The sequence below is a fragment of the Myxocyprinus asiaticus genome, chromosome 11, assembly GCF_019703515.2.
Source record: "Myxocyprinus asiaticus isolate MX2 ecotype Aquarium Trade chromosome 11, UBuf_Myxa_2, whole genome shotgun sequence".
Lineage (NCBI taxonomy): Eukaryota > Metazoa > Chordata > Actinopteri > Cypriniformes > Catostomidae > Myxocyprinus > Myxocyprinus asiaticus.
This window is the reverse complement of record NC_059354.1, coordinates 39,451,977-39,477,732: the sequence shown is the minus strand read 5'-3', so window position 1 is coordinate 39,477,732 and position 25,756 is coordinate 39,451,977. Positions and strand designations below refer to the sequence as shown.

Genomic DNA, 25,756 nt, shown 5'->3' with positions numbered 1-25,756 from the left:
AATATTAAATCTGGTTAAAAAATTAGTTTTAATGACTTCAACCTAAGTGTATGTAAACTCCTGACTTCAACTGTGTGTATATATATATATATATATATAATTTAATATTGCCATTTATAATCGGTTACTGCAGGAAAGGCACTGACCCACCCACCCACCTTCCCACCCATCATCCATCCATTTATCATTCTGTCTCTCCATCCGTCCATCCATCTCTTTCTCTCTCTGAATCCATTGTCTGTTGTGGGGGTCAGCAATGAACAGCAGAGTTCAGACTGCTGCAGGGGATATGAGGTGGAAAACACAGCATTTTCGTTCTGCCACCAGATAATATGACAGCGCTCCACACATTGACTCACACTGCATGAACTTGAGAGGCCTCAGCGGCATTTTCACACTGAGAACTCAAACAAGAAAGAGTAATACCACCCTCGCAGGCACAGAGAGCCCTGCATGTGTCCTGGAACCAGCAAAATGACATACTGCTGCTGCAGATGGCATTTAGATGCATACATAATACACACAACTCCACACAGAAGCAAAAAAACTGCCATGTGTACACACTAAAAACACATAAACAGAGTACATGCCAAAGTTGCTGGTGGATGCTGTTTTGCAGTCAAAAAGTTTGTTACTCAATTGACGGCAATTCAAATGTAGCCGAGTATTCTGACAAAAAAAAAAAAAAAAAAGAAAAAAGTTTGCAATGTTTTCGCTAATATTTCTTTATATTGTTATACAGGGCCCATTTTGGGGGGAAGGCTTGTAACAGCATGAATTGAGCTTAAATATAATTGGTATATTTCTTATGGACCACGAAATCCATGATTTTTGCGCTATTAAAATATAATATTTTAGTTTGGGTGGCTTAATGGCAGGAATAATCCACATATGTGTTGCCACATGGACTTCTGGGAGGAAAAAAGCCTCTTAACTTTTATTTACTTTAGCCAATTTGTACTCGCATTTGGAACCTGCTGAGTGTCAATTCTGGACCCTGCATACTAAGCAGTGAAGGAATACAGTGAGAGGAAGGAGGGTGGGCCCATAGCTGTCTGAAAAGATCTACATTAACTGCAAGCTCTGGTGTGGCCATCATGCTTTCTTTTCAGGATGTCATTATGTGAGTTTTTAGAGCAAGCAGTATCTAAATTAGCCCTCTGCCTCCCTCGACTAAACTCACTGACTACCCAACCCAAAAAAAGAACGAGAACAAAATGTTACGTCGAAAGACATATTCAATGTGGTGTAACATTGTATCTGTTTTGGTTATGAATTTTGGGGTGTGAATGTCTAGTGTGGCATGTCTGTTTTTCCCCTGGCTTTTCTCCTCTCTCTTATTCTCCATCTCACTCTAATCACTACCAGTTGAGAGCACTAACGAAGAGTTCTCCTGATTGATCTGGCTGTGAGCTGCTGGAGGATAAAAGCTGCTGGAAAGCTTCATTCCCCGTCTCCCCTCTACTGACTGTGTTGTTATACTCTATTGACAGTTTGTTGTATATCAATTGAGACTGCATTCATGCCTAGTGAGTGAGTGAACTGTTGTCAAAACTTATTGTCGAGTGCTCCTTGCATTGATTACTTTGGAAGCATTTGTAGGGAGGTTGGTGCCATTTTGTTTAATATCTGTTTTCTCTTGTTTCTGGGTAGAGAGGGAGTTAGGTTATGTTTATGTTGTTTATTTCAATTTTCTTTTCTAGGTAAGTTAGTTGACTCCCCCTTCAGGAATTTGTGAACTTTTGTTTGTTATTTTGGCCTTTGTCCCCTCCTGAAGCCTTTCGCCTCCTTTCTCGTTTAATCAAATAAATACCTTATTTTGCATTCTAAAAACTTGACTATTTGTGAGTGTGGGACATAAGAGGGGAACCACAACGTTCTTGTTATGGTATTTCCAACCTAGACTGGGACAAATAATAACAATTGGGGGCTCGTCCATCCATCTACGAATCATAACAATTAGAGGCTTGTCCTTTGGCTTGTCTGCCTAATCATAACTATTGGAGGCTCATCCGGCTACTAACCCTCTTCCCTGGTGAGTATTTACATTTCTTGTTTGGCTGTTTATTTTGTGTGAGGAGGAGTAAGTGTAGTGTAGACCATGGAATCTGATACTGAAAACTTTCTCAATAATCCGACCACAGAACAATTTGATAAATTCCGCAAAAAAGATTTACTACAAATTGCTGAAATCTTGAGAATTTCTTTTCAATCTTTGGCTGTGAAACAAATAATTAAATCGGAATTGTTTACCAAATTGGTGGAGTTAAAAATTCTGTTGGAAGAGCCGCATTCATTTAGTGAGGCTGACAAAGGCGAGGCTTTGGAGGGTGGCACATCTGAAGAAAAGGGTCCGGCTGCCAGTCCTCCAACGCCTGAACCCGACCCCAATTTGGCACTGAAATTGAAAGAGATAGAGTTGCAAATCAAATGGCAAGACCATGATACACGTTTGTTGCATTTGCGCGAATTGGAGCTAATTCATAGGGAGAAGGAAAGAGAGCTTGATGCGTACCGCAATTCTGCCTCCCTCCGCTCCTACCCACGCCGGTGTCTCTACTTCTGCCAAGTCCGGCACCGACCATGCACCTGATGGTGCTTCTGTTCCCTTTGACCCTAGCAGGTATATTAAACTTGTCCCTCCATTCAGAGAGTCTGGAGTCAATGCTGATTTTGCCGCGTTTGAGCAAATTGCTGCGAAATTGAATTGGCCAAAAGATATGTGGGCATTAATGTTACAGTGTAGCATAGTTGGCAAAGCGCAGGAGGTGTGTTCTGCCCTTCCTATCGAAGATTCCATTGATTATGACCTTGTTAAAGCTGTGGTTCTAATAGTCAATGAGCTGGTCCCCGAGGCCTATAGACAAACATTTTGTGGTTACAGTAAAACAGCCAAACTGACATTTGTTGAGTTCACTTGTGACGAGAGCTTTATTAGAGAAGTGGTGTGCTGCTTCCAAAACCACAACATTAGAACTGGTCCTGTTAGAGGATTTCAAAACCTGCTTGCCTAACAGTCTAGTCATGCATTTGAATGAACAAAAAGTAGCCTCTCTTTCTGCTGTTGCTGTGTTGGCAGATGAGTATGTCCTTATGCATTAGACTGTGTTCTCTCCTGATGCGTGTCAGAGTCAGCACGTCAATGTTTTACAGCAGTGTGACAAACCTCTTGTGTTTAAGCGTTCGCCTAAAAGCGAGCATCACGCAACGCAAGTATGAGTCTAAATGCTCTGGAGATAAACGCATTTGTTTTTACTGCCTTGATCCCAGTCACTTTATCTCTGACTGCAAGGCATGGAAACAAGAAAATGCCACCCCTAAAACTACAAGTGTTGCCAATGCTGTTTTCAGTCCTTTGCCTAGTGTGGAGGATCATGATTTGTCTGACTGCTCTGTGCTAAATCGCTTTCTATTGAAGGGTTGTATTTCCCCTAACTCCACTGCAAAACCTCTCAATTTTAAGAGATACAGGCACTGCACAGTCATTTATTCTTGAGAATACTGTGCCCCTTTCAAGTAAGACATACAAGGGAACTAATGTATTAATTTGTGGCATTGAACTGGACTGTGTTAAGGTTCCATTCCATACAGTGTTCTTAAACTCTGACCTGGTCTCTGGGCCAGTGAAGGTGGGTGTGTGCTCAAAACTGCTGGTGGAGGGAGTGAGCCTCATCCTTGGAAATGATCTAGCAGGTTCCAGAGTATTTGCTGAATCTCCTGTACGTGAGGCCGACATGCACAGGTGTTTCCCCTCTGCGTTCCCAGCATGTGCAGTTACGCACTACCACGCGTGCAAGTATGAAGATGTGATTGACCTATCTGATTCTTTTCTCACTTCCTCAGGTCCCCTTGTTGAGCTTGGTCTATTGTAGACAGCAGTGTTGTGGAAGCTGACCTTGGTTCTACCATTAAAGACCCATCTCTGAAAGTTGGCAGAGAGCAGCTTAGTGCTGCGCAAAAGTCTTAGCTCACTGTGTTGAGGCTACTGTGGTGACTGTAGATGGCGTCGATGACGTAAGTGTTTGCTATTTTTGGGATAAAGGCATTCTGATGCGTAAGTGGATGTCTCAAGCTGCTAAAGAGGCTAGTTTGACAAGGAGGAGGGCAGGGCTGGGCTGTGATTGCACACCCTGCCCCCAATCGGGCTAATCAGCCAAGGAGAGGGATAAAGGCAGCCGGATGGCAGTTCGAGAGAGTGAGAGCCACACGCAGCTGCCGTGTGTGTGTTTATGTTTTGTCTTTATGTTTTAATTTTACATTAAACATTACTTTGACTGTTCAGCCAGTTCCCACCTCCTCCTTTCCCATTTTAACCCCCCTGTTACATTGGTCCTGAAATCCGGAAAGGAGGAAGGATGCACTGTCATGAAGTCCTCACAACTGCCATCTGCCCAAAGGAGCAGTCACAGTCATCTGCAGGGAACAGAGGAGTCGCTGCTGGCCACCTGGATGTGGAGGAATGTCCACCATCCATGAGGGGAGGAGGGGCTCGCTGCCGGCCACCTGGAGCGGTGGAGCCGCTGCCAGGGGCAGAGGGGCTCGCTACCGGCCGCCAGAACGCGGAAGGGTGTTCCATCCACCAGGGGTCAGAGGACTCGCTGCTGTCTGCCCGAGAGGAGTGGCTGTCATCCGCCAGAAGGTGGAGGAGTGGTCAAGGACCAGGTGACAGTGTGTCTGGGAACCTGCGAGCAATTTTATTCTCTCTCTCCTCTCTTTTTCTCACTGTCGCTCCGCCTCGCACTTTCCCTCTCCCCTTTTCCATCCCCTTGTCTCCCTCCCAGGTCTCGAGAGAGGTAGGGAAAAGCCTGCCAGCAGGCACAGCCAGAAAGTGGGGGTGGTGTACGTCATGCCGGGGGTTCCCCGGCCTGAGGCAAAGGAGGGAGGAGTGTGACTATGGATGTTTCAAGCTGTTAAAGAGGCTAGTTTGACAAGAAGGAGGGCAGGGCTGGGCTGTGATTGCACGCCCGGGCCCCAATCGGGCTAATCAGCCGAGGTGAGGGATAAAGGCAGCCAGATGTGGCAGTTCGAGAGAGAGAGAGCCACACGCAGCTGCCGTGTGTGTTTTTTTTTTTGTCTTTATGTTTTAATTTTACATTAAACATTACTTTGACTGTTCAGCTGGTTCCCGCCTCCTCCTTTCCCATTTTAACCCCACTGTTACAGCTAAGTTGAGCCCAACTTTTCAAATTGTACTACCTACTGGTTACTGTCTGCCAGTTCTCAAACTCGCCCATGATCACGTTCTTTCCGGTTATTTAGGCATTAACAAAACTTTCTAGTATGTAGCTAAGTGTTTCTAATGGCCTGGCTTAAGAGCAGCTATCTCAAAGTACTGTTGTTCATGCCATGCATCTCAAATTGCAGGTAAACGGAATCAAGTCATTTAACCAGCCCCCTTGCAACCCATTCCAGATATGGGGGAGCCATTTGAATGCCGTTTGGATTGTGTTGGTCCACTTTCTAGATCGAAATCTGGTCACCAGTATATTCATACACTTAGGTGTGCTGCCACACGTTTCCCCGAGGCAATACCGCTTTGCAACCTTAAAGCAAAGACCATTGTTAAGGAGTTCGTTAAATTTTGCTCTGTGTTTGGCTTACCATGCATGATCCAAATGGATCAGGACACAAATTTTACCTCCAAATTGTTCACGCAGGTATTAAAGGGAATATCTGTAATTCACTAGATGACTAGCGCCTATCATCTCCAATCTCAAGGAGCTTTGGAGTGGTTCCATCAGACATACTGTTTTAGGGGTCATACTGTTAGGGGCCTGCTGAAACTATTACGTGAACAGCTTCTTACTGTCGACCCAGAACTCACTCCTGTGTTAGCATATGTGAACTCTTTCCACGAACATCTGCATCATGTTTGTGAGGTAGCAAAGGCAAACCTGGCAACCTTGCAAGCTGTGATGAAAACCCAGTTTGACCGCAAAAGTGTTGATCGCTAATTTCAATGTGGTGATTCTGTGTTAGTTCTGCTCTCAGTGCCCGGATCTGTGCTTCAGTCTGTATTTACAGGACCGTATGTTGTTGAAACGAAACTGAGTGACACAAATTATGTAATTCGCACCACTGATTGTAGGAGGAAGTCCTGTATCTGTCATATTAATATGCTAAAGGCTTATCAATCAAGAGATGCGTCCACTCCTCCCACTTCTAAGCCTGTTACTGTTGCTGTACTAGCGCCTCCCTCCCTAGAGGATGATTAATTTGTTGCAAAGGATCTTCCTGTTTCTTGTGGGTGTCTGCAAAATTCTGTCACACCAGTGAATAAACATGAGCTGTGCTACTTCTTGGGAATGGCAGGATATTATCGAAGGTTTTGTCACAATTTTGCCACCATTTTGTCACCCTTAACTGATCTCCTCAGTTCTTCCCAGGTATTTAAATGGACACCTGTGTGTGAGCATGCCTTTACCATGGCCAAGAAACTCCTGTGTAATGCCCCAGTATCATCCATTTAAGTTAGAGGTTGATGCAAGCGCTACTGGTGCCGGAGCCGTTCTGTTACAAGAGAGCAACACCAGTGTTGATCACCCAATTTTTTACTTTTCAAAAAATCTCCCAGTGCCAGCGCAAGTATAGCACCACTGAAAAGGAAGCTCTTACCCTGTTGATGGCACTCCAACACTTTGAAATTTACTTGGGTGGTAGTTCATTTCCAATTGTTGTGTTCACTGACCATAACCCCCTTGCCTTTCTCTCCCGTATGTGTAACTCGAACCAACGCTTAATGCGTTGGTCTCTCATAATTCAAGATTTCAACCTGGACATTTGCCATAGAAGGGGTGCTGAAAACATTGTTGCAGATGCACTGTTCAGAGCCCACAGTGCTGAAGATTGACAGGCAAAAATCCTCAAACCAGCCCGTCAGGCACCAACAATCATCCATGCGATTAATTAATAAGCCAATCATGTGGCAACAGTGCAGTGCATAAATGGGCAGATATGGGTCAGGAGCTTAAGTTAATGTTCACATCAACCAACAGAATGGGGAAAAAATTTGATCTTAATGATTTGGACTGTGGCAGAGGTCAATGGAGAATGGCCAGACAGGTTCAAACTGACAAAGTCTACGGTAACTCAGATAACCGCTCTGTACAATTGTGGTGAGAAGAATAGCATCTCAGAATGCTATTCTGAGATGCGGGTTGGCGCTGTTTTGGCAGCACGAGGGGGACCTACACAATATTAGGCAGGTGGTTTTAATGTTGTGGCTGATTAGTGTATTTTCGAGTGAAACAGGATATAAATTAGAAAAATTTAGGGCGTGACTTGATTCTATCCACTAGGAATTGACTGGATAGGAGAACGTCATGGTTACTTATGTAACCTCCGTTCCCTGATGGAGGGAACGAGACGTTGTGTCGATGTAGTGACACTAGGGGTCACTCTTGGAAGCCAGAGACACCTCTGGTCTTTGATAAAAGGCCAATGAAAATTGGCGAGTGGTATTTGCATGCCACTCCCCCGGACATACGGGTATAAAAGGAGTTGGTATGAAACCACTCATTCAGGTTTTATGCTGAGGAGCCGATATAAGATCCAGCCATTTCAGACAGGAGGGACACAATGTCTCGTTCACTCCATCAGGGAACGGAGGTTACACAAGTATCCATGACGTTCCCTATTTGTCACTCACTCGACGTTGTGTCGATGTAGTGACACTAGGGGTCCCTATACGAAATGCCACAACTGGCTGAACTGTGTTACGTGAACTGGTGGTGTGTGGTGGGCAGACTACTGTGTGCCTCATAGCCAGTACAACAGGTCAAAACACGTAACCTCCCCCAAAATAGTTATGAGTATCGAACGGCCCTTTTTGGGGACAAGTCGACTACCCAAAAGATAGAGACAGGCTTAACCCAGTCGTGGCCTCTTTTCCGACAGGTCTAGTCGGGGGGTGTCCCTCCCAAGGGGAAGACACTGCGGAGATCACACCTCGCCCAAAGAGATGGGGGGATATTTAAGTGGAATACGTCACATGGTCTTTCCAACCATGTGGAGAGTCTTCAAGGTAGATCCTGCCCAATGGGGGAGGAGTTACTACAAACATTACAAAAGTTACTACTACAAAAGAGGGGCTCTGCCCAAGGAAGACGCAGTTTGCCAACAGGGAAATGAACTAGCGGAAGATATATATCGCATGGGGTTAGCCTTACAGGGAACCGCCACATGCAGAGCACCTACCCCAGAACAGGACTCTTAATTAGCACGTGTACTGGGCCGGCAGCGAGTCTCTGCAAAAACTCGACTCCCACAGGGCTCAGAGGAAGTCAACCAAGGAACAAAGTTTGTGAACACTATTGGGAATTAATGGCACACGTCTTCAGCTCCAAGGGAGGTGGAAGGCACTATGTGCAAGCGATACACCCAGCCAGCTATCCCGGGCTTATCCGCTTGTGTTGCGTGCCACTACCTGGGATGAAACCGGTTCCACCCAGAGGTTGTAGAACCTTGCACAGGTGTTGGGTGTTGCCCAGCCTGCTGCTCTGCTAATGTCTGTTAGAGAGGCACCCCTGGCCAGGGCCCAGGGAGCCGCTACACCCCTAGTAGAATGGGCTTGTAGCCCTACCGGGGGCGGCATGTCCTAGGCGACATATGCCATAGTTATGGCGTCAATGAGCCAGTGGGCGATCCTCTGCTTGGAGACAGTGCTTCCTTTCCGCTGTGCACCAAAGCAGACAAAGAGCTGCTCAGAGATTCTAAAGCTCTGCATGCGATCCAAATAGATGCGTAAAGCACGCACCAGACACAGCAACGACAGGGCTGGGTCTGCCTCCTGGGGCAGCACTTGCAGGTTCATCACCTGGTCCCTAAAGGGGTGCCTTGGGCACATAGCCCGGTCAGGGTCTCAGGATCACGTAAGAGTAACCTGGACCGAACTCCAGGCACGTTTCGCTGACAGAGAAGGCTTGCAGGTCACCTACCCTCTTGATGGAAGTGAGCGCAGTCAGGAGGGCAGTCTTCAAGCAGAGTGCCTTAAGCTCAGCTGACTGCAAAGGCTCAAAGGGGGCTCTCTGTAGACCCTGAAGAACTACAGAGAGGTCTGATGAGTGAACGAGGCGCAGTCTGGAGGGATTCAGCCTCCTGGTGCCTCTTAGGAACCTGATGATCAGGTCGTGCTTCCCTAAGGACTTACCGTCAACTGCGTCGTGGTGTGCTGCTATGGTGGCAACGTACACCTTCAAGGTGGAAGGGGACAGCTTCCCTTCCAACCTCTCCTGCAGGAAGGAAAGCACTGATCCGACTGCGCATCTCTGGGGGTCTTCCCGACGGGAAGAAAACCACTTAGCGAACAGACGCCACTTAAAGGCATACAGGCGCCTCGTAGAGGGGGCCCTAGCCTGAGTGATTGTGTCTACCACCACAGGTGGACAGTCGTGGACCCGTCCAGAGGCCAGTGGCTGCGTGCCCATTGCAAACAGCACCCCAGCCCGTTTTGGAGGCGTCTGTCATGACCACGACGCGCCTGGAGACCAGTTCTAGAGGAACACCTGCCCGTAGAAACGAGAGGTCGGTCCAAGGGCTGAAAAGACAGTGACAGACCGGCGTGATGACCACGCGACGTGTCCCGTGGCGCCATGCTCATCTTGGGACTCGAGTCTGGAGCCAGTGCTGAAGCGGCCTCATATGCATCAACCCGAGCGGGGTGGCCACCGCCGAGGACGCCATATGCCCATAAGTTTCAGTGGAACCACTGTTTTCTGTTTGAACGCCTTCAAACAGGCCAGCACCAACTGAGCGCGCTCGTTTCCTAAGGCGAGCCGTCAAGAGACTGAGTCCAACTCCAAACCGAGAAAAGAGATGCTCTGAACCTGGAGGAGCTTACTCTTTTCCCAGTTGACCCGAAGCCCTAGTCGGCTGAGGTGTGAGAGCACCAGGTCCCTGTGTGCGCACAACATGTCTCGAGAATGAGCTAGGATTAGCCACTCGTCAAGATAGTTGAGAATGCGAATGCCCACCTCCCTTAATGGGGCAAGGGCAGCCTCTGCGACTTTCGTAAGATGCGAGGAGACAGGGACGGGCCGAAAGGGAGGACTTTGTACTGATATGCCTGACTCTCGGACACAAACCGCAGGAAGGGTCTGTGTCGAGGAAGGATCGAGACGTGGAAGTACGCATCCTTCAGGTCTACCGCCGCGAACCAATCTTGATGCTGGACGCTCACCAGAATGCGTCTTTGCGTCAGCATCTTGAACGGGAGTCTGTGTAAAGCCTAGTTCAGAACTCACAGGTCCAAGATTGGCCGCAACCCACCGCCTTTTTTCGGTACGATGAAGTAGGGACTGAAAAACCCCTTCTTCATCTCAGCTGGAGGGACAGGTTCTATCGCGCCCTTCTGTAGGAGGGTAGCGATCTCCACTCAAGGTAGCAGTGTTTTCATCCTTCACCAAGGTGAAGTGGACCCCACTGAACCTGGGCGGACGCCTGGCGAAGTGAATCGTGCAGCCAAGTCGGACGGTCCGGACCAGCCTTCGTGACAGATTGGAAAGCGCAAGCCATGCGTCCAAGTTCCACGCAAGGGGGACCAAAGGGACAACGTCATCGGACGTACTGGCATGTGGGGCCTCGCGGCGGGGCAGAGCTCGAGGTGCCACACCACGTCATGACCGTGCTGAGACTAAGTACATCGAAGCACTTACCTGGCTCCTTGTGACCATCCCCGGAACAGCCTGGGATGGGGGAGGAAGAGGCCTGTCCTCATGTCACATCGGGGGCAGATTTGTGCCACAGCTGGGTGCTCAGGGGTGGGAGACTGCCGCTGTAGCGCCAAACCTGCCAAATAGAGTGGTGGACGGTGGTTGTGATGACGGCCGTGCACACCAGATACGTGACCCAGAGAACAAGGAAACCGCTCTTGCTGAGCTCTTGAGTACTGCAGCCACTTGGGCATGCAGCGCAATTAAATGCAAAAGGTAACAAAAAGATGGAGAGATCTGCTTACCAGCTCCAGAGCAGTGGGTTTCGTTGTCCCTGGGTCACCCGTCTCAAGGGCACTTTGAAGCCTTTCACGGGTTCTGGGTGGCCGCGAGACGGGTGGCGTCTGCTTCTGCGGTGGGCTCCACGCCGGAGCCGGACCGAAGGGGCGGGCTGCGGCAGAGCCGGTGCAGTCACCGCAGGGGGGCGCCCTTGGCGATGAGTAGATGGGGTGCGGGATCTTGAGCCGCACCGGGGCAGGATATGCCAGCTAGCATCGTCTACTGCTCCACCATCCAAAACTGCTGGGCAAAGTCCTCGACTGTGTCGCCGATTAGGCCCGCCTGGGAAATGGGGGCAGCAAGGAACCGTGTCTTGTCGGCCTCACTCATCTTGACCAGGTTGAGCCAAAGGTGGCATTCCTGGACCACTAGTGTGGCCATCGTCCGCCCGAGAGACCGCGCCGTGACCTCCGTCGCTCGGAGAGAAAGGTCGGTCGCCGAGCGCAGTTCCTTTAGCTCCTTGGCGGACTTGCAGGAGAGCCATGGCATGCAAGGCGGAGGTGGCTTGTCCAGATCGGGACCGGGCAGTAAAAAGTGCCTCCCGCGACCTTGTCATCTCTTCATGCACTTCCGGGAAGAAAGGAACGGGGGCGGGGCGTGGCTTTGAGCGGCGCCGCGAGCCCAGGAACCAATCAACGAGCCACGAGGGTTCAGGGAAGAGCAGTGAGTTCCACTCTAGCCGATGCTCGCGGCTGCCCGAGAAAGCATGTCGTCATCTCCGTGTCAGCCTGTGACTGGGCAAACGTCCACGAAGGGAGGAGCCCAGCTGAGGCTTCCAACTGGACGAGCCCGCTCTCCGATGCTGCGCTCGAGAGCTCATCACTTTCGCGGGCTCCGAACAAGAGTTTGAACTCGCCGTGAGACGAGCCGGTGGACTCATCCGGAAGCCCGATCGGGGTCCCCAAATCGCCCCCAGTGCTAGCTGCGCTGGCCTCATACCCGTGGGTAAAAGGACCGAGGCGGGGAGCCTCTGGGGTGGCTTGTTTACTTACGAAGGCGAGCCGCGACCGCAACGTTGCCATGGACATATCCTCGCAATGAGAACATGACCATCCGCGAACGCTGTCTCCGCGTCAGCAGTGCCCAGACATGAAAGACAGTGATCATGACCATCAGAAGGCAAGAGATAACGAGCGCAACCAGGAATAACACACAATTGGAAAAGCATCTTTAGAAAGACGCGTCTTTAAAAAGATGTTCCGTGTGTGCCACTCTTTTAGAGAAATATACTATTTTATTTCTGCCGAAGTGCCCAGGGGCATTCTCTGCAGTGCACCAGTGCAGAGGGGGGAGAAGCTGCTGAAATGCGCCGTCAGATCCAGCAGAGGTGAATGAACAGTAGTATTGAGCTCTGTGAGCATGACCGTTCGGCTCCGAAGAGAAAATCTGAATGAGTGGTTGCATACCAGCTCCTTTTATACCCGTATGTCTGGGGGAGTGGCATGCAAATACCACTCACCAATTTTCATTGGCCTTTTATCAAAGACCAGAGGTGTCTCGGGCTCCCAAGAGTGACCCCTAGTGTCACTACATCGACACAACGTCGAGTGAGTGACAGATAGGGAAAGTGGGTGTTATATATGCTACTAGAATGGAGCCTCATGTTTGGAGGAAAGGGTTTGAAAAAGTGAGAGGTAATGCTCTGAAGAGGAGGAGCAAGTTATTAATTTTATTAAAATATTACAAAAACAAACATTATTTTGAGTAGCATGCACCAATGGGTTGTGCACAATAAGCATTAAGATATGCATTAAAAAATACATATTCCATGTTGACTTTAAAGGTGATTATAGTTGTTTTGCTAACTTGTTGCGTTGTGCAAAATGATTGACAGAGAGGCAGAGAGAGTTTCTCTGATTGGCTTAAAAAAAAAGAAAAAACTATGGACTACTCCCTTGACTCATCTTTGGTTTTTTACAGAGCCTAGGATTATCACAGAGACAGGAGTGATTTCTCAGTACACCAATTTCAGTGATACCTGACGTTATACAGTATGTGAGCTTGCAGCACTTTTAACATCTTGACAGTAAAAACTAAATACTGTTTGTTTGTTTGTTTTTGTTTTTTTGTTAGTTTCTTTAGAGCCACACCAGTGAGGATGCCCATGAATATGCAATTCCACTGTGAAAAGGAACAATTTAGTAACCAAAGAAGACAGGGTTGCGCCGTTCGATCTAAATCGGCCGATCTTTGTCTTAAGTCTGTGATCGGCCGATCGTGCCTAGAATCAGGGCTGATCTTTTTTGCAGCATGCAGAAAATCACACATACACTGCTACTCTAATGAATGAGCGCTTTCTCAGCCCTTGATGCATAACAGTGTGGCCTCTGGAGGGTGAATTGTTGGCAATTCTAAGTATTCACAAATTTTAACTTTTTCAGACATGCTGTTATTCGGATGAATATGCAGATTTGTTTTTTAAAATGTGTATGAATTACACTGTGGAGGCGGGGGTGTGATCGAGTGCCGATCTGTGGAGAGTGAGGTCCAGGAAAGCTGAATGGTTAAGGATTTACACCTGTGCTAACACCTGTTTGTATTTTCAGTGAGCTGTGACACAGAGATAAAAGGGGAAGAGACTGCGGTAGAAGGGAGAGAGCTGAGCTTCCAGCGAGAATGTGTGCGTTTGAGAGCGTTCTGCTGAAAAGCAAAGATTTTTGTGTTTGAATAAAGACTGTATTTTGGAACGAAGTACGCCGTCTCCCGCTTCCTCATTCCACAAAATTAGGGATTTGCTACATACAATTGTATGAATATTAAGTTGCCCATTTTCTAGAGTCATTACGGTAGTAATTCTGACTTGCTGCACTGTGAGCATGGAGAGGCTAAAGAGACTGCAAACGAGTATAAAAACGAATTAAACAACAAATAAACATGCGTATACAAATCTGAGTAGCCTATACGTGATAACGTGATTCGTGACAATCAGACGTTGTGTTGAGCGAAAGAGACTGGGCGATCATGTGCACTTTCAGCTTCACTCCCTTCAATATGCTCACTTGTAGCGTCAATCAAATGTGAGTACTCTCCAGGTGCTCTCAATATCTCATCAGTCACTCATCTCAGCGCTATTCTGTGAGGATCCCAATTTAAATCAGATTAATGTTGGTCACATTACCACTAATCACAGCAATTACATTTAACCATTATGGCACCGCATCTTCATGCATTTGCTTAATAATTAGTGATTGGTGTTACTGCAAAACGCCAAAGACCATAAACAAATCATAGATATTAGTGATTTCTCACTGGAGCAGTTTTAGAGCTTGTAATGGATATATTTTTCTTATTTTTGAACGTATCTCTACTGTGTGTGATGGTCTCATGGTTTTTACTGCTTACCAGTATGTCACAATGACCCTTTGAAATTGACAACAGAACTATTAATAATTGTATCAAAACAAATAAATGTTAGCAATTCACAATTAATGTAATTTTAATTTAATTTTGGTAACTTTATAAAAAGGTTCCATTCATTAACATTAGTTAATGCATTAGGTATCATGAATTAACAATGAACAATATATTTTTACAGCATTTATTAATTATAATGTTAGTTAATAAAATTACAATTATTCATTGTTAGTTCATGTTAGTTCATAGTGCATTAACTAATGTTAACTAATACAACTTTTGAGTTTAAAAATGTAATCGTATATGTTGTAACTAACATTAAGATCATTAGTTCATGTAAACTACAGTAATGTTGTTAAATAATGTTAACAAATGGAAACTTTTTGTAAAGTGTTTCCATAATTTTACAGTGTGGGGCATGCCAACTTCCAAAAGTGTGGCAAAGGGCACTTTAAAAAAATCGATATCACCCGATCTTAGTGTTAAAAAAATCGGAGATCAGAATTGGCCTCAAATTTCCTGATCGGTGCACCACTAAAAGAAGACTGTTCCTTACAGTATATAGTGTCTCACTATAAAGAGGACTTTGTTTGTAAGTGGTTTAGAAGACAGACACCTCAATACTGTAAATCATAAAATGATAATCATAATAAAGATATCACAAAATTACAATATTAAGCATTATTATTTTCTGAAAGCCAGACATCTCATCTCATACACTTATAATAAACCAATAAAAATGGCAATCTCAGATGATGGAATTGGGATTTATCTTTCATTATATTGTAATATTATCTGAACTATGGACCTTAATAATGTCTTTGACATGTCTTTGAGTTATGAGATTGTAAGGATCCATTTGGCAGATGAAGGCGTGGAAATAAAGCCGGAGACAGTTTTCTTCTCAAAGCAATTATTTGCTAACAAATGAGGGATAATAAACATCAGATAAATCAGGTAAAACATTGTTGATAAATTAAGAGTACATGGGATGGTTGTATTTAGAGGCGGATTTCCCACAAAAGTCTATTTAAATATGGTTTAGAAAGAACAAAGGACACAGCTGTCCTGTTTGGAGATCCAAATCAGTACACACAATTTTCTGTACTCTCAGTTTATTACCATATACAGTTACAGAAATACTCAAACCAGCCCATCTGTCACCAACAATCATGCCATGGTCCAAATCACTGAGATCACGTTTTTTCCCCATTCTGATGGTTGATGTGTACATTAACTGAAGCTCCTGACGCATATCTGTATGATTTTATGCACTGCACTGCTGCCACACGATTGGCTGATTAGATAAGCGCATGGATGATTGTTGGTGCCAGATGGGCTAGTTTGAGTATTTCTGTAACTGCTGATCTCCTGGGATTTTCACACACAACATTCTCTAGAATTTACTCAGAATGGTGCCAAAAACAAGAAACATCCAGTGATCGGCAGTTCTGTGGACGGAAATGCCTTGTTGATGAGAGAGGTCAACAGAGAATGGCCAGACTGGTTCGAACTGACAAAGTCTACGGTAACTCAGATAACCACTCTTTACAATTGTGGTGAGAAGAATATCATCTCAGAATGCTATTCTGAGAAGCGGTTTGGCGCTGTTTTGGTGGCACGAGGGGGACCTACACAATATTAGGCAGGTGGTTTTAATGTTGTGGCTGATCGGTGTGTGTGTATATATATATATATATATATATATATATATATATATATATATATATATATATATACACACACACACACACACACACACACACACACACACACACTGTATATACACTGTATATATGCAGATTTGTTTTTGTTTCTTATTGTTTAAAATTACACTGACAAAATGTTTAACTGGTTTGCCTAAAAAAAAAACATTATTAAATATTATTTCTTTCATCACATTCCCAGTGGGTCAGAAGTTTACATACACTTTGTTAGTATTTGGTAGCATTGCCTTTAAACTTGGGTCAAATATTTTGGGTAGCCTTCCACAAGATTCTCACAATAAGTTGCTGGAGTTTTGGACCTATTCCTCCAGACAGAACTGGTGTAACTGAGTCAGGTTTGTAGGCCTTCTTGCTTGTTCACACTTTATCAGTTCTGCCCACACATTTTCTATCAGATTGAGGTCAGGGCTTTGAGATGGCCACTCCAGTACCTTGACTTTGTTGTCCTTAAGCCATTTTGCCACAACTTTGGAGGTATGCTTGGGGTTATTGTCCATTTGGAAGACACATTTGAGACCAAGCTTTAACTTCCTGGCTGATGTCTTGAGATGTTGCTTCAATATACACTACCAGTCAAAAGTTTTCAAACACTTACTCATTCTTTATTATAATTTTTTCCCCCACATTTTAGAATAATAGTAAAGTCATCAAAACTATGGAATAACATAAATGGAACTATGGGAATTATGTTTTGACTAAACAAACTCCAAAAGTAGTCACCCTTTGCCTAGAATTTGCAGACATGTACTCTTGACATTTTCTCAACCAACTCCTTGAGGTATCACCCTGGGATGCTTTTTAAATAGTACTGAAGGAGTTGCCATCTATGTTGGGCACTTATTGGTTGCTTGTCTTTATTATTTGGTCCAAGTCATCAATTTCAAAAACTGTTTTTTTTAATTAAATTTTAGTTTTATAATGAAATACATTTATATTACATTTTTGTCTACAAAACTAATTTAAAACATTTAAGCATACACCTTCAAGATCCTGAGAAACATTTCAGTCAAGTGTTTCAAAACTCTTGACTGGTAGTGTATCCACATAATTTTCCCTCCTCATGATGCCATCTATTTTGTGAAGTGCACCAGTCTCTCCTGCCACAAAGCACCCCCACAACATGATGCTTTCACCCCCATGCTTCACTGTTGGGATGGTGTTCTTTGGCTTGCAAGCCTCACCCTTTTTACTCCAAACATAACGTAACATTATGGCCAAACAGTTACATTTTTGTTTCTTCAGAGCAGAGGACATTTCTACAAAAATAAGATCTTTGTCCCCATGTGCACTTGCAAACTGTAGTCTGGCTTTTTTATGGCGGTTTTTTGAGCAGTGGCTTCTTCCTTTAAAACAATTTAAAGGCAATGCTACCAATACTAACAAATTGTATGTAAACTTCTGACCCACTGGGAATGTGATTAAAGAAATAAAAGCTGAAATAAATAATTCTCTCTACTATTATTCTGACATTTCACTTTCTTAAAATAGTGATCCTAACTGACCTAAGTCAGGGAATGTTTTCTATGATTAAATGTCAGGAATTGTGAAAAACTGAGTTTAAATGTATTTGGCTAAGATGTATGTAAACTTCTGACTTTATATATATATATATCACACACACACACACACACACACACACACACACACACACACACACACACACACACACACACACATATATATATATATATATATATATATATATATATATATATATATATATATATATAGTACTGTGCAAAAGTTTTAGGCACTTGTGAAAAATGTTGCATAGTGAGGACGTCTTCAAAAATAATGACATAAATAGTTTTCATTTATCAATTAACATCATACAAAGTCCAGTAAACATAAAAAAGCTAAATCAATATTTGGTGTGACTACCTTTGCCTTTAAAACAGCACCAATTCTCCTAAGTACACCTGGACACAGTTTTTCTTGGTTGTTGGCAGATAGGATGTTCCAAGCTTCTTGGAGAATTCACCACAGTTCTTCTATCTATTTAGGCTGTCTCAATTGCTTCTGTCTCTTTATGTAATTTCAGACTGACACGATGTTCAGTGGGGGGCTTTGTGGGGGCCATGACATCTGTTGCAGGGCTCCCTGTTCTTCTATTCTAATCTTTTCTACTTGCAAAAGTAATGCTTGGGAGTCTAACATTTATATTTCCTATTGACACACTAAAGCTGAAGATATAAATAAACATCTTAAGACAAATGCTTTTGTGAAACATCTTATGTGCCTAAGAATTTTGTGAATATATATATATATAATTTATACAATATTTATTAGGGATGGGACGACATGGTTATTTCACGATTTGGTTCGAAATGTTTTATTTTCTGAAAACATGTATGAGCAAAATGCACATTATAATTTCTCATCCAAATAAAGTTCAATGTACAATATAAATGCTCATGCTAATTCTCTATAAGAAAAGATCACAAACAAATAAGCATTCAAAAATAGTGGGGTACATTCAGGCTTATCAGGTGCAGAACAAGCAATAGAACTGAACAAAACCTGTCCTGAAAAAAGTATTTGAAAGTGAATATTTAATTTTTTTTAATCATTTGTTTGTCATCATCATTATAATCACATTTTAACTTTGTTAAAATACAAAAATTCTATATTCTATTAATTAATATTATATCATTAAATGGTATATATTTTAATGATATGAGCTATCACTGTTTGAAATAATGTGTACAATTTACAAGTAAAAACATTGAGTTTGCATTCATTTGTATAAGAAACACTAAAAAGGTACTGTCACTTTAAGAGTTTTAATGTGCATTACACAGTGTTCAGGTTCAGCGAACATCAATGAGAATCTCTTGGTTTCTTTAGCGCATCCACGCTCTGTGATTAAAATGTATATTTCTTTTTACTTTTGTATCTGACTGTAAAGAGCAAAAAGGATGTTAAGACACATTGTTCAATTTAAGTGAAGTTGCTTCATAATTGATGAACACACATTACACAGAGGAAATGATGCATTTTAATCTCAAGCACTTTTCATCAAAACAAGGCGATTTTCCAGGTATTCCAGTACTTACATTTCTAAAAGCTAAATTCAAGCACTTTAAGCACTTAAGGACCTTGTGTGAACCCAGTACACAATGTAGAAAAAAGCGCAGTAGTGGTAAAATTAAGCCATAGGCAGATTAAGATGTCTGACGGGTCATTTCATTTATGATAACATGGACAGAAAACAATGTTTCAAATTTCAAAATATCAAGTTATGCCATGAAATGGTTCGTAATTTTTTTGGTTCGCGATATATCAAAATTGTATATATCGTCCCATCCCTAATATTTATTAAATATTTCTAGTATTATCAAAAGCAATATTTAACATCACGGAAACAACCTGACCTCATTAGGTTATACCAGTAAAGTAAATTTGTATTTGTCAGGCAGATATAGCTTCTTAAGGTAACAATTGCAGAATACCACTTTTTACAGTTCAGGTTTATAAAAAAAATTATAATTTAGAAAGCAGAAAACAGCAACTGTCTCAAAACAATAATAAAATATTTAATTAATAGCTCACTTCATTTGACTGCCCTTAAATTGTAAAAATCTTCAGTTTTCTTTCAAATTTTCTGTGGACCCCTTTGTACCCCCTTGCAGACCTCTGGGGGTCCCTGGACCAAAGTTTGAAAACCCCTGACCCACAAGAACACAATGAGTAAATTTTAATGTAATTTTCCAGCATCCAAAACTAGGAATGCTGATCTATTCAGCAAGGATTTTACGTCATTATTTAATTGGTCAGGAAAGAGATAAACAGCCAGAGTCATCAGGCTTGCTTTCAGAGAGCAGACATGTCTAAGATTTGATAAGCTCTTTGGTCACTCTCTCTCTCCCACCTCTCCACCCTCAAGGATGGGACACTGGCAGACAGCATCACTCTCAGCAGGCTGAGAGCCATGCCATCCCTGTCTGTATGTCTTTTCTTACCCTTCCCAGACAAGAGCAGAAAGGGGTGACCAAGCCCCCCTTTGGGCATTAAATCATTGCTTTCCCCACTGCAGTGCATCCCAATGAAAGAGAGAGACTGTGTGCCCAGTACACAATTCAAACTCATCACGCTCTCCTACATGACACTGAAGAGCATTTTAATTCTTCATAAATGACATGCGTATAACACAGCGACAGTGCTGAATAGCAACAGATTACATGTAATCTGTATTACGTAATCAAATTAGAAAAATCATATACTTGTAATCAGATTCTATTTAAATTTTAATAGATTACATGATTACATAATAACCCAGCAATGGCAGTATATTGTTCATAATTTATTGATTCCCATAATTATTTTTTAAAATCTTGAAATTTTTCATTAAATCAGCTTTCTGCTGATATAAAACCAAGCCGTGACGAACTGAACACTGCTGATGTATAGCTGTGAAATACTATGTCAACGTCATATCATGTGACCTCCACTACTTATTGATTCTGGAAGTCTGGACAAAATAAAATAAAATAAAAAATGGAAAACAATAATTTAAAAAATCTTTGCCATAATAGTGAGCAGAACACAAAAAGTAAAATAAATTCTCATATTTAGATTCTATAAGTTTTCTTAAATGTATTTAAGCAAAATTATGTCAGAATAGTATTATCCTACTAAAATGCATGTGACATAAAAAATTCCTCTGAGTTAGGTCAGAGGTAATCTAAAAGTAATCCAAAAATAATCAGATCAGATTACCTGAAAAATATAATCCAAGAGATTACATTACTGATTGCAGTTTTAGTCATTTGTAATCAATTCCAGATTGCAATTCTGAACTAATCTACCCAGCACTGCACAGCAATGACCATAAACAAACACTCATCACTTGAAGTTTGGAGTCCCATTTCTTCACAGAATCAACATTTTTAAAGGAATAGTTCACTTTCAAAAGTGAAATTTCTGTCATCATTTTATCACTCTCAACTTGTTTCAAACCTGTATGACTTTCTTCTGTAGAAAACAAAAGGAAAGTATGTTCATCTCAGTCACCATTCACTTTCATTGCATCTTTTTTTTTTTTTCATACAATGGCAGTGAATGGTAACTAAGGCTGTCATTTTGCCTAAAATCTCATTTTGTACATCATGGAAGAAAGAAAGGTTTCCCATATGGTTTGGAATGAGAAGAGGGTGATTGAATAATGACATAATTATCATTTTTAGGTGAACTATCCCTTTAAAGCAAAGATGCACACACAAATCCAGTAAAAAAACAAAACAAGCACACTCCTGTATGACTGTGAGTGGAGGTGTAATGGCTGTGCTGTCACTGAGGACAACAGTTAGCAGAGCTGGATTCCTGCCATTCCGGCACTACAGGACTGCCATAGACAGCAGGTGAAATGCTGCTCCTGTGCTTTTCTGCCTTGTGTGATGCCCTTGTGAAGGTATCATGACCTTATTCAGCACACACGCACTGGGGTGCTGAGGGCCACGAATAAATGGTTAAGAAAAGGTAGCATTACCTATGACACAAGCTTTCTGTCATGACCACACTACAGGTGAGGGGGAGATAAGGGTTGAGAAAGAAAAAGGGGTGAAAAAAGATGGACATGGACATATTCAACTCCATCTAAAACTATTTTAAACAGCATTTTGTTAATTACTTTGCTAATTAATGACTATGTATGCTGTTTCACTGACTTCATTTTAATTGAAAGAATACATGTAATGTTTATACTTTTTTGTCACATCGCAGGACCATTTTAAATGAACTAGTGAAAAATGTGATTAAAAATAGTGAAAAACATATAAGAAATGGTGACCATTTAAATTGGTTTTACTGTTTTGAGTCTTTTGGTTTTAACACAGGTGTTATATAATGCTAAACTCATGCTAGACTAAAGACTAATCTTTCATTTTGTTTTGAATTAATATTTGTATTAAGAATTAATCTTTGGTAACACTCTAAGGTAAGGTTGTATTTGTTAACATTAGTAAATGTATTAGGTATAATGAATGAACAATTAACAATATTTTTTACAGCATTTATTAATCTTGGTTAATTTATGAAAATACAATTATTCATTGTTAATTCATATTAGTTCATATTGCATCAACTAATATTAGCAATACAACTTCTCATTTTAAAAATGCACATTGAAATGAACAAGATGAATAAATACTGTAAAAGTATTGTTCCCCGTTAGTTCATGTTAACTAATGCAACCTCACAGTAAAGTGTTCTCGAATCTTTTGGCTTGCATCCATCAAGTTCCAAATAAAAAGAAAAGAAAAAAACATCAGCACATAGTTAGTTCATATAAACCCTTTTTGTTGAATTTCCAGCAAAAATAGCTAAATCATGACATACCTGTATACTATTACTATGATAGTAAATTTGGTAACACTTTATTTTACAGTGTCCTTGTTACACAAGTAAGTACTGAGTAATGTTAATTAACAACATGTACTTACTATAGGTTTAGAGTTAGAGTTTGGATTAGGGTTAGTTACATGTAATTATGCATAATTTACTGTTATTACTATAGTCATTACATGTAATATGTGTAACAAGGACACTGTAAAATAAAGTGTTACCGAAAATTTACTCATACCATGATGTAATATTTTGGTCATGCTACTCTCCCCTAGTGACACACACAATCATTAAATCACTGCTGTCATGCACCTGGACAGTCAGGGATGATGTTAATGGCAGGTGTCTAGACAGGCAGCGTCACGTCACCCTGACACCAACAAGCATGTTATCCCGAACCGCAAACACACATACACACACACCACACACACACACACACACACACAAAACACACATCTCCTCTATAGGTCCAGTATAGAGAGCTATGATAACACAGCTAGTTAGCAGGTACACTGCTGCACAGGAGATCTCTGAAAAACTGCAAAAGCATATGAACACAAACACACACACACACACACAAACCATATATCATCAGGGCTCTAACAACCTTAAACATTAAGGGGTACACAATCCCACCAATATTCAGATTAAAGCTAAACCAATATAGATTTTTTTTAATGTTTGGCTCCCCCAAATCCTGAATATGCAGTTACATCCTTGTATATAATAAATGAAGTGTTAATCCACAAAACAATGAAAGACATTTATAAATCCTTTTGCATAGAGGGGAAAGGACAAATAAGGAAATGTTAGTAGACAGCAGAATGCCGGTACTGCCTATAGCAGCCTGACAGATCCTTGCACACCTTATGTGCCAGCGCATTACACATAGTGACGCAGCATCTCTGCAGCACAGCAAGCAGAGAGGCAGAGAAAAGGAGAGAGACAGACAAAAAAGCTACAAAAATGAGGAATAAAAAAGCAGACGTGCCTACCTTATGGAATCCTGATCTCGGTGTGTAGCACAGACAGAGAGAGAAGGAAAGAACCACAGATGGATCTGGAGAGAGAAACAGAGGGACAAATAGCAGGTGAGATCAAGGTGTCTTCAGAGTCCCGTTATACCAGTCATGTGACCTCGGAAGCTACAACGGACGCTCTTCGTTAATGACCAAGACACGGAACAGCTTGAAACGGACACTACATGTGTGAGTATAGCACACACTCTTCATTCAGCCACCTTACAGCAAGTGTGAGAGTGGGAGATGGCCGAGGAGGAGGGCTGTGTGTGTGTGTGTGTGTGTGTGTGTGTGTGTGTGTGTGTGTGTGTGTGTGTGTGTGTGTCATTGAGAATTGTAATATAATTAACAGCCTCATAGATTATAAGCAAGTCCAGGACTGAAGAATTCATGAATCAGTGAACAGAAGATTCCAGAATTCAGGATCCGAGACGCACAGCTCTGATGGAGGCTATTTAAATGATGTAATGTAAAGAATGACTCTGCATTAAAAGCAATGAAGGCTTTATCTACAATATATTACTGTAGCTTGTTGTGTTGCAGTTTCCTATTGTAATAGTTATAATAAAGGGGTGTTCACACAAAACGCAATGTAGTTTCATTAAAAACATCTAGGGTGCAGTGGAATAGAACAGAAAGCATGCTTATAGACACATTAAGTCCCATAAACCATTGCTAATGTACACACTTAAAACACTAAGGGCTTTATTTTCGTGAGTGTGCGAAGCGCAGCGCTACATGCAGTGTCTTATACAATTTTCATGAAAGCACTAATTCTAATCGCTATTTTTGTGCCAACGCAAAACGCGAGTGGGCGTGGTTAGGTGTTTACACTATTGTGGGTGTACTGTATGTTAATGAAGTGGCACAAAGCGCAATTTGCTATTTTCCTGAGAATTAGGTCGCTGCACTAAGACGTTTGAAAACTATGTTTTAACTCAGCACGAAGTTTAAACTCAGTTCCTGCATTTGCAGTTTGGAGATTCCACCAGCAGGTGGTAATAAAGTTAATGTCCAAACTCTGAAAATATAGTGGAACATGAAATTATGTCCAAGAGCATCAGAGTTGTAGCCAGCTTATATGAAACAAAAAAATATGAGATTTGTGTTATCTACTATCTCTAGGTCATGGTTTATTTTTCAATTATAATTATTATGTTAAAATTTACAATTGTATTTATTTTTAATGGTATTTTTCCACCTGTTGTTGTAGAGTGTCACTGAAACACGGGCCGATGGAAGAAATTGGAGATGGTAAAATGTTTATAATTGGTTTGATTTTTTGACCACTTCATTATTCTATTATATTTTTGTTTTGTTTTAAGTGTAATTTCAATGAAGAAATATTTTTGGTTTAATTTTTCGTGTTTCAATAAATGAATTACATTTTTCATAATCAAAATTGACCGGAAGAAGTAAAGTGTTTGCTGATACAATCACTGTTAATATTAGCCATGGTTTATGTGTCAGTAGATGAAAATTATTAATAATACTTACATTCTCTGTAATTTAACGGAGCCTACATCCAAATTCTGACAAGAATAAAATTTCCATGCATATAAAAGGAGCGTGGAGCGAGAATTATCAATGACGCAGTTAATACACAATAGAACGTAATTTTCAATTTGTCTAATTCACTGCATACAGTCGATTCACACTACCAACATTTTATGAATGTGCTGTCTTGGTTTATATCGCTGGTGCTTGAGGGAATGGACTATATAATAGGATGCAGATGGTGGAATAATAACCGGAGAAAACCTCAGAATTAAATTGCACTTGACCCAGCACATTTGCGCGTTGCGTATACGATTTCACCAAACACACTTGCGCCTAAACTTAGCGCATGTTTGCACGAAAATACCAAAACTACATGGCCATGCCCACTGACTTTGCATGTACGACTTATGGCATAGCGCTGCGCTTAATCCTAACACACTTAAAATAAGGCCCTAAAGTTTCTTATCCTGCCCCAGATTCATCTGATTGGTCAGTTGTTGTTTAACTGACATTGATCTGCTGTACTTTGTGTCAAAAGCTGAACTTTTCTTTTTTACTTGATAAAGGCTACTTGATTTTACATTTTCAGTGTAATAAATGAACCAAATGTAATATCAGCCGCAATTTTTAAGATCTCTATCTTGATTCATCATTTGATCTGACTGTAAAATGTTAAAGGAATATTCCTGGGTTCTCTTCACCAATAGGTAGTGTGTGGTGGGCATTCTGGCACACTATGGCTGCCGTCGCATCATCCAAGTGGATGCTGCACACTGATGGTGGTTGAGGAGATTCCCCCTATACTATGTAAAGCGCTTTGAGTGCC

The 25,756-nt window shown here is 42.1% G+C and overlaps 1 protein-coding gene across 16 annotated transcripts in view; it reads right to left on the bottom strand.

Annotated features, from left to right (window-relative positions):
• LOC127448476 (microtubule-associated protein 2-like) overlaps window positions 1-25,756 on the bottom strand; it is a 205,174-nt gene that overhangs the window by 108,504 nt on the left and 70,914 nt on the right. For 14 of the 16 annotated variants that reach the window (XM_051711026.1, XM_051711025.1, XM_051711028.1 and 11 more), the window contains exon 1: window positions 23,407-23,721. The gene's annotated coding sequence lies outside the window, so the exon portion shown is untranslated. Of the gene's footprint in view, window positions 1-23,406; window positions 23,722-25,756 lie in introns of those variants that run through there. The other 2 variants (XM_051711021.1, XM_051711020.1) reach the window with 1 other exon arrangement.